Genomic DNA, 10,362 nt, shown 5'->3' with positions numbered 1-10,362 from the left:
TTAATTTTTTTAATTTTAAATTCAGCTTTTTTATAGCAATATAATACTAACAATAAAGGACAGAACAATTATGATTCCACAACTGATCGACACCAATGAAAGAATAGAACGAAGTGAAAGAAAAAAAATTAGAATAGATGGCCAACGTAAATATAATTCAAAAAAATTTACCTTGACAGGCGTGGCCGATAAACTAAAAGAGTCCACCTGCGGCCTCAGGGTTTCCTTCCTCTGATATAGTTAAAGTATGCAAAATTATTTTTAATTAACATAGTCGCTTACATATAAATTAATTTAATTTTTAAATACATTGATTGATAGGATTTCCGATTATGTTCTTTAGAAATCTGGATATGCAGTTTGCATATTGAAGCATTTTAGAGCTCTTACATATAAAATTTGTCATCTTTTATTTAATTTGCCAAAATATATTTTGAATGAAATTTGGTTAGAATTAAATTATACCTACTTTAGAAGAAGAAATAATTATAACTATACCATCATATAGTTCTGTCAATGTTAATCTTATTAAAAGCTTTTTAATTTATTTCCATACTTAAATCATATTATATAATATTAATTCTATAAATATTTATGTATATAGAATATAAATTATTGGTCACCAAAGGTTATAAAATTAAAAATAAATTGAACTACTTACAGATATGAAAAGGAAATTTATGTATATGTAAATTCATTTTGTGTTATTGTAACTAAAAATATATAAGAAAATATTTTTAGACAAGAAATTATTATTAATTTACTGATCTGAAAATAAATTGTTAAGGGTATTATAATAAACTTAAATTATAGTCGAAGCAATTACAATTATGGGCTATAAAAATCTCTTTAATAAAATATTATTAAAAAATTTTATTTATAGTATATAATTCCTTTGCGTCATAGGTAATGGAAATCAGTCGCTATAATTTGATTTAAAGATTTATTTTATATATAAGTAAAATAAATTTGCATATGTACTTACATGTATGCATATTAAATGTGGTAAAAATATTTGTAAAATGACAGCCGCCAGCTACAAAATTTATGTATGTATGCATAATAATTTTATTAACATTAAATTGAACAGAAAACTAATTAATTATTAATATAAATATGTAATTATTACATATATGTACCTATATTTAAATTAAATATATTATTTTAATACAAGCAATTAATTAATTTATAGTCTATATAATTGAAACCTTATAAGAATTGATTTGACCTAAATTTTATTATTCCCAAAATTGCGAAAAGGACCTAATTTATTTACTTGTAAATTTTCCAGAGATTTATAGGCCTTATAGTCAGTTTTTACGCATATATACATATATGTACATATATGTTATGATGCGATGCGGTACATTATGATACAGTATTGAGTAATTTTTGTACTTTTGAGTGAAATTTTAAAAGAAGTCTTAGAAAATTTTAATAAATTTTGAATAAAATTTGTAAGAATTATGAGAAGAGTTTTAGAAATTTAAATATGAAAAAATTTTAATTTTTTTTTAAAAAAAACTTTTAATTTTATGTGCACAACCTATACAAGTATAGCACATTCTGTTGTGTATTCGTTTGCATGTTTCAAACCCTGAACTTTTGGTTGACTTGACAAAAATTTAGTCCCGTTAAAATTATTATGTTTTTTTTTTTTTTTAAATTATAAAAATATGATTTAAAATTATTAATTCCAATCTGTTGCCTTAACATATTTAACATATTATCAGTGATTTCCGACACATCTTCAATTACTATACATTATATATTTGATCCTCATAGTTCCAGATTTGATCTTCATGTCTCACATATAATTAATTTCAAAAGAATATTTTGTAGCAAAGATTTTCAACATTTTTTCTATAGTTCACTAATAAATGTTATTAACTTTACATTTTGTATACAGGTCACAAAGCAACAGTAATTTCACCTCTTTTAATTTTTTATATGTCATAAGAGAAATGTTTTTAAAATTTTTTACTTATTTTCGATAAATTATCATCTTAACCAACCATAATTTTGGGGCGATTCTTTTATAAAACAAAACCCTATGCAACTACTTAATTAATTTTTCAAAATTCTTGGCATTTTCATATATTTTTGGTTATATGAATAAGTTCTGTAAAATTACCATAGCATTTTGTATTTTCATATACCTGTCATCTTGCAAAAATGCATAACTAATTATTTTGTGTAATGACAGAGCATGGAAAATTTCAAGTGAACATAAATAATTTTTTTTTTTGTTTTATATGCACACAAAATGTGGGCACCTACATGAAAAATTTAGATGAAGATTATTATGAAGTTTATCATTTCGTTTCGAATAGTCGCCATTTTTGATTTATATGATTAACTATTCGGAGACCCTACGAACGAACATTTTTGTCGATAAATAAATATGAGAATGTAGATTTAATTTACGATAAAACTACATTTTCTCTATTAAACTGTACATTAAGAACGTTTTAAGTAACCACAATGCAATTTTAGACTAAATAACTTTTAGACTAAATGTCACTCAATCTTATAACTTCATTCTTCAATATCGTTTGCATTTTCGATATTAAGGTAATTTTTTTATGTACCTATGCGTTGTGTATTAATTATGTTAACTAAATGTTATGTTGTTATTTGGTTCACTGGAACATTTCGTGTTTAATACAAAATTTTTTTATTAAATTTGATTTAAAAAAAAATGTATAAATAAAAAACTGAAGAATCATTAAAATTTTATTGTTCAATAATTAGACGTTGTAAGTATTTAATGGAAATGACTCAACATTGAAAATGTTTAAATTAATTTTAGTGGAAATTTAATAATAACATTAAAGTAAAAAATTATAAAAAATTTTAAATATTCCAACATTCAATTAAAAGTGGCCAAAGTCATTGCAAAATTATATAGGAAGTCCTGTATGGAGTTCAAGAAAAAAACAAGAATCAAATCATTTTAAAAGTATAAAAGTCATAAAAACTTAAAAAATTCTTCAACTCCTTAAATTTTATTACAAAACAATTACAAATTCGAGTATACAAAAACAAATTTTTTGGACTTTTTTTTTACATTTTAATTAATGGTTTGACCGCCTATTTTTAATGAAGATGTAAAAAAATTTTGATGGATTGTCACATAATTAAATGTTATACAAAATTAATATTAAAATTTTTGTGTTACAGAAATTGTCAAAACATTGAAAACGCATAAAAAAAGCTAAAAATTCTTGGCCAATATTTTCTTTCACCGCAAAAACTGATTGCACAGTAATTAATTGTCAAGATAAATAATTATACTGGGGGTAATATTAAGGGAAAATTCTAAAAAATATCGTCCAATCTTATGAAATTCAAGAAATTGGAGTTGATATAGTTAAACGTTTCAATTAAGAGAAATTCTAATATTAAAGTATTTATTCCAACATTATTATTTGTATTTGTGCTTATTATACACAACAGTAAGTAGCATCTCATTAAAACTATTGTCGCAAATATATTTTGTTGTTTTGGAGGCATTGTGTTGTTATTCAGTTAAAATTACGCTCAAAAACGTATTTAATAAGCAGTTAATTTGTTAATAGTTTTTGAAAACATATCCGTGTCATTTTATATCACGAAAAACATGACATGAATTAATTTTATCGATTAAAATATTGTAAACAAAATATACGAATGGAACGTCATGGATTTTTATTTAAAAATCTGTTGAACGATTTGAAATGCTTGAGGGCGCGTAAGGTTGTTGCTGACATGGTGTTCAGCTATAAGCTCGTGTCGGGGGACATTGTGATTGCCTCTTTTTTGTGGCATATTTTTATTAGGAATAATGTAAGGAATCTTAGATCTGTTGAATTGTACAATTTTCGCTATAACTCTACTGATTATGTTAGGAATGAGTCGGTCACTAGAATGTTGCGTTCTGTTAATTCTAATTCTTTGGTATTTGATTCTGCTATTAGTAAATACCCATACTTTGATCTTAGATCTGGACTTTTGTGTAATTTAAATTTGTAGTAATATTTTTCTCTTTTCTTGCTGGTGGTGCTGGTACCTTGTTAGTCTTTATGTTTTTTGTGGTTCTTATTATTTATAAGTTGTGCTCGTCATTTTATTTTACTTGCCTTTTTTCTCTTCTCTCTTTTAGCATATCTTTCCTATAAATGATGGCGCTGTTGCTTGGTAAATGATAGCTACTTAGTTACGACTAAAAGATGCTTTCAATTCGCGATAAACTTAATGTTTGATCTAAGCAAAGGATGTCTCATATTTAATAAAAAATATTTTTAGCGCTGCACTTATTTTGTTTTATAGCACAATATTTTCAAAAGCAATAATGAAATAAATTTTGAAGTCGATTGGTCGATTTTTTATATCTGATCAAAAGAGAAAATTTGACCGCATTGTATTGTATGGGATTGCCATATAATTCAGTAGAAGTTCTTATTTAATTATTTTATCAAATTAAAATTTATTAGCCTAAATGTGTGTACTAATGTATATCAAAAACTTGGAAATATTTTAATTTAAAAAATATATGGAAATGGTCTATCATCATAAAATTCTTTAAATTTTAATATTTTATTTACATTCCCATGTTAATACCATATATAAGCCATGTTTAATGTCTTTTTATAAATTAATATTTTTATTAATACGACCATCTCATCTCCATCATCCCCAAAATATACACACATTAATATTCTTTAATAATTGACAAGATTTTCCTCCATTATACCTACACTCGTATATGTACACATTAATAACGCTTATATTTAAAATAACATACTGGAAAGGGTTTTACATAATCTTTTCAAAGAAAAACAAAAAAATAAAAAAAATAAAATATAATAATCATTGTCTTAAGAGTTATTATTATCCTTTATGCTTATACTAAATAATTCTTAAATTGTAATAATATGCATATAGAGTAAACATACACACATACATATATAGAAAATCTATATTTATAATGTCAAAATATTAAAGGATATTTTTAAGATTATCATATCACTTTTATGTGTCTACTTACTTGTTTGATTTTTACTTAGTTCGGAGAAAATACAAAATAAAATAAAAAAACCAAATAAAAATGAAGACACCTACGAAAAAAAAAAAAATCCTTATATTTTTTCTTTTTCATTTTCTTTCTCATTTTTGAATGACAGAAAAATCCCTTGCTATATATGCAAAAGGATTTATATATTTGATAGGATGGATTTTTTGAATTTCACAGAAAAATATTTTATAGGGAATGAGACAAGCAAAACAGAAATACAAAAAAACAAAAAATAAACCGCATATCCTTATATAAAGCAAGCAATCCTTTACTTAATTTACCTTTCTGTTTTATCCTGCTTAAAGATAAAAGAATCTTCTTATATTATGTAAAAATATTTTTATATCTAAAGTAAGATAAACCACAACCTAGGTTTTACATAGGTAAAAAAAAAAAAAATTATTTAAGAAAAAATGTAAAGAAAAATTTTTATTTTTTCACTGATTTAACCAAGTTTCTTTGATTTTTCCATATGGTTAGGCCACTTGGTTTTTACTTTTATTTTTCATAAACTTTTCCTTTTATACATATATATTTATAAGTACAAGTTTTTGCTCTAAATAGGTCCATTGCCTTCTTTTCCATTAAAAATTATTTCGAATAGGAAGATAAGAATAAAAATGTAGGAATTTACACTAGTAAAAATAATAAGTATGCATATAAAAGGAGGGAATGATAAGTGTAAGAAAGAGTTCAAATTGTGGCAAATTTGATTACATATAATATACATACAGGTGTTATATGTAGGTGTTATTTAAAAAGACATTCGACCAACCTTTAATAGTTATCTTAATAGTTACCAGTATTTGTGGTTGTTTGATATAAAATGCAAACTAATTAAACAAATGAAATTTTATTTAAATGACATTAGTTCGTATAAAATATTTGCAGTTGGCAATAATGAGCCAAAATCCTGACGTATTCACAATATAAATTAGAATAGAAGAATAACAGATTTTGATGTAAATTTATTACCTAGCATTATCTATAATTTAAAAGTAGCATTTTGAGTAAACGGTAATTGATTACGTAACGGTTACGCAACATGAAAGGGCCTTGCCCCGCACCTAGTTGAAGGGGCACAATAGATCTTCTCTGGTCGTGATACACTATTGCTCCTTCTTTGCAATCTACGTAACATGAAAATATTTACGAAAGAATTAAGAATATATATTGATAACTGTTATATACTCAGAAAAACCAATGATTATTGATGAGATTTAAAGGGTGGAATAATCCGAATTTCGACAATCGACCAAAAAAATTTTAAAATTTCAAACAATTTCCTGATTTCTTATTTTACGAAATTTTTGCACTTGATAAATTTTACAGTTCTATTTTCTTTTTTCAAATTATTATTTCCTTTCGTTTCAAAAATAACTTTATGATATAAATTATGCATTTAAAAAAAAACCAAAAATAAATAAAATAGGAATATAAGAAAAAAAAATTCTTTAACATCGAATAACATAAAAAGATTTCTAGACCTCATAACATTGTTAGTTCTAGCCTATTACACACAGACTCACCAAATAATTTTACAAAAACCCGTAGAGAGAGAAAAAAAGGAGAGGGAAGTATACCTTTTAGAATATTTTATGAAGTAGAGAAAATCGGCAAAATGGAAAACAAATTTAAGAAAGTTGATAACAAGAAAATAAGAAGAGAAAGAAAGAAATCAGAATTGAAAATAAATAAAATAGAAGTTGAATAGAAAAATATAGGAAAAAAACAAGGACTAAAACAAAAATTAGAAGGAAATAAAAACAAAACAAAATAAACCAAAATATTATAAAAGTTCCTAATTTCATCCGCACGTCCAGTTTGAAGAGTTCCAGCGTGAATTTTTATAAATTTTTTTTTCTTCTTGTAATAAAAATAAGGAAAATAATTTTAGGATTTTTTTTTTTTGTTTGTTTGCGGTTAAACCAGGAATTTCGATTTTGATAACATGAGTTTTGTAAGTCTTAGGAAGTACGATATTTTATTTCTAACTTTAAAAATGCGAATTCAAAATTTGAAAGAATCTAGTAGATTCTATCTGTATCTGGTAGATCATATGACTCTTTCTTAATTTCATCATTTAACCTTTAAGTATTTTTTACATTCTAATCACTATAAAGTTTTAACAATTGATTGGCACTTAACCCCAATTGGAGAGTGTTATTTCAATTAAATTAAATACAATTTCGTATTTCTGTTCGAAAAGAAAAAACAAGTGAATATGTTGAAAAATGTTTGGATTATTTAAATGTTAGTTCAACGATAATTTCAAGTATTTGAGCAATTGTAATAAAAATAAACTTTAATTCGTACAATTAAAGATCCTAGGCTTCTAGTAATGTTGATTTAACACACGTTCACATGTTCAACCATATGTTAATCATAATCCTAGTGGACACATCGATTTCATTCATTAATTTCAAATAAATTTCCGATAAACATACATCTGTACATACATAAATATATATGAATTGAACATTTAGTGTGATTTAATTTAATCAGTTCCGAATTCCTATTAAGATTTTAATAAATTTCTAATAGTTGTTTTGAATAAAAATTCCAAAACATTTCTTAGAGATATCAACTCGAACGAACAAGTTATTTATAACAATGTAGGATTGCATATTGAAATATTTATATACATACATACACAACACACGCACTATTTTTGTATGAATTTTTGAACCCTTACAATGTTTTTTTTGGTTCTCTATTTTTGTTTTTTTGTAACAAGAATACAGAACTTATAAATTTTTCTCTTTGTTATTTAGGAAATAAATAGAAAAAATGTACAATATGTACAAAATGTCTACAAAACATCTTAATGGTAACATTTGATCTTGTAAAAGCAAATATACATATCGACATAGGCATGTAAGTTTTCCTTATTTTATTACAACTTCTTCCTTCTTTAATATTTTCTTTTATTTTTCTATGAAAGCCCCTTTTCTTCTTCCCCCAACTCTTTTTTCATTTGTAATACTAAAGAACCACAAAACTTAATTTCGAATTTTTTCCTGTGGATTTTCATTTTGCTGTTGTTGAACCTAATTCTAATAAACAACAAAATAAATTAGGGTGGGCCATTTATTATTGTCTTCTTAAAAGAACACTTAAGTATGGCCTAAAAAGGAGTATCACATAATTGGATCATTAGAACGAAGATATTATAGAAAATATTAGTATAGAAAAGTTGGAAAAGGTTTAAATTGAGAATGAATAAACTCTTTTACATTCCTTTACGCGTTTCGAACTAAATTAATAAAGTTTTTGAAACTTCGTAATTGATCAAATATGATTTGTGTGTTATGTACGATTTTTGTAGCATGAAAATGAATGCGAGGAAGCCCTCTTCTCTTCCTTTTCTATTTTTTGCGTCCTTAAAATAATTCATATACGTTTCGGAAATTAATGAGATTGTTAAAATCAAAATTTGATCAATATATTTTGGAGATCATTATTCTCACTTTGATTTGGCCACTTTAAAACGGTTTGAATTAAATTAAATTTTGTTAGATTTGAATTCGCAAAATCTACTAAGTTGACTTAGGCAATTCACAATTTCAAAACTTATATGACAACTATATTCTGTTGCTCTATATTAAACATTATAAACTTGATCGTGTATCTCGATACTTTACTCACCAAGTGAAAAAAAGGTGAGTAACTATCAAATATTTGTACACTTAATGTTATTTTCGAGTGAAGAAGAAGTGAGATACACAATTAGACTATATTTCTAGGCTATCAAATAAATGACCCACACTTTTAAACTTGAATTTTTCGGCTTACAAAATATTAATATGCTCATACATAGATTAAAGATTTTATGAAATGAAACGAGAAATGAAATGAAATTAACAACATAACCAAAAGCAGAAAAAAAGAAAACAAAAAAATAAGAAAAAATGTTTTTAGTTTTTCTCTCGTTTTCATTTTATACTTGGGGAAATGTACAATATCCGACAAACTAGACAAAAATTATGCTTTAAGAAAGGAATAGCATGAGTTAAAGTACAATTATGAAATGATAAATGAAAGAAAGAGATATAAGATTTAGTATATAGGGGATTAAAATGCCATTAGAAATTTTTTTCAGCTCCCCAAATATGATTGATTTATTGTTTTTCAGATTTTTGTTCAAAGAATTTATTATTGTTGTTGCTGTTCTTTTTATACACAATTCATAAAGTATTAAATCCACAAACTACACACATATTAGACACATAAGTTTGAAAAACTAACAAAACAACTATTTTGTATTTGTTTTTCTTTCTTATTTTTTGTCTTTTTTTTTTTTTTGGGACTTTAAGATGATTTTCATCTTTAAAATGTCTAAAAACTACAATATATAAGGTGGTGATTATACAGATTTAAATATATAGTTTTCATTCTATTACATGTCTACTATCTACTTACATACATACAAACAGACAAACATATTCTTGGCTAATAAGAAGAATGACAACAACAAAAAAAAATGTTGTAAGAAAGGGAACTGGTGCATAAATTAGAAGATTTAAATGCAGTAGCAACCAACAGAGCTAAACAATTTTTAAGTTATAACATTATGCATTCACAATAATAAAAATAAGAAGGAAATAAAAATATAAAACGTTCTGGCACTGGCATTTAATAAGATAAATTGGATGATATGAAATTGTAAAATTTCCTATATACAGATGGATTTACGTTTAAAAATAAGAATAACAAATAAATTAAAAAAAATTTTTTTTTTTCAATTTTTTCTTTATCAAAAGTTGATGGATGAATCTTTGAATCAAGCGTACTTATAATGCAAACAATTATTATATATACAAATATACTGACATTACATTTAAATCTGTACGGATAAAATAAACATGCACTTAGATTGCCATCTCTTTAATTAGTCTTTAAAATTTTCTTTAAATATTAAAGGTAAATTAAATATTAAAGATATTGTTCCCTCAAAACTTTATGGTCAAAACACAGATTCCGACGACTTTTTTTTTACCTCAATCATAGGTCTCTATTTCTTCACTTGAAGATAAGCCATAAAAGGCTTTTGTTTAAATTACGTACTGGACAAACACAAACTAAATGAGTTAATTAAAAATTTTGGACAAATTAGATTTTTTATAAATATTTCGATTATAAGCATGTGAATCAAATAAAATTCAGAAAATGTTTTGCCAATTTTAGCTAACAATTATGTTAAATATTTAGCCAATCATATGATGATAAGTTAAGCACTTAAATAAATTAATAATAATAAACTCTACTGCGTGGATCCTTTTTAAAATTTACTTAATGAATAACCC

This window comes from Condylostylus longicornis, unplaced genomic scaffold, assembly GCF_029603195.1.
Source record: "Condylostylus longicornis isolate FDR11 unplaced genomic scaffold, ASM2960319v2 ptg000010l, whole genome shotgun sequence".
NCBI classification, from domain to species: Eukaryota; Metazoa; Arthropoda; class Insecta; order Diptera; family Dolichopodidae; genus Condylostylus; species Condylostylus longicornis.
The sequence above is the reverse complement of the archived record's forward strand: the minus strand, read 5'-3'. Positions refer to the sequence as shown.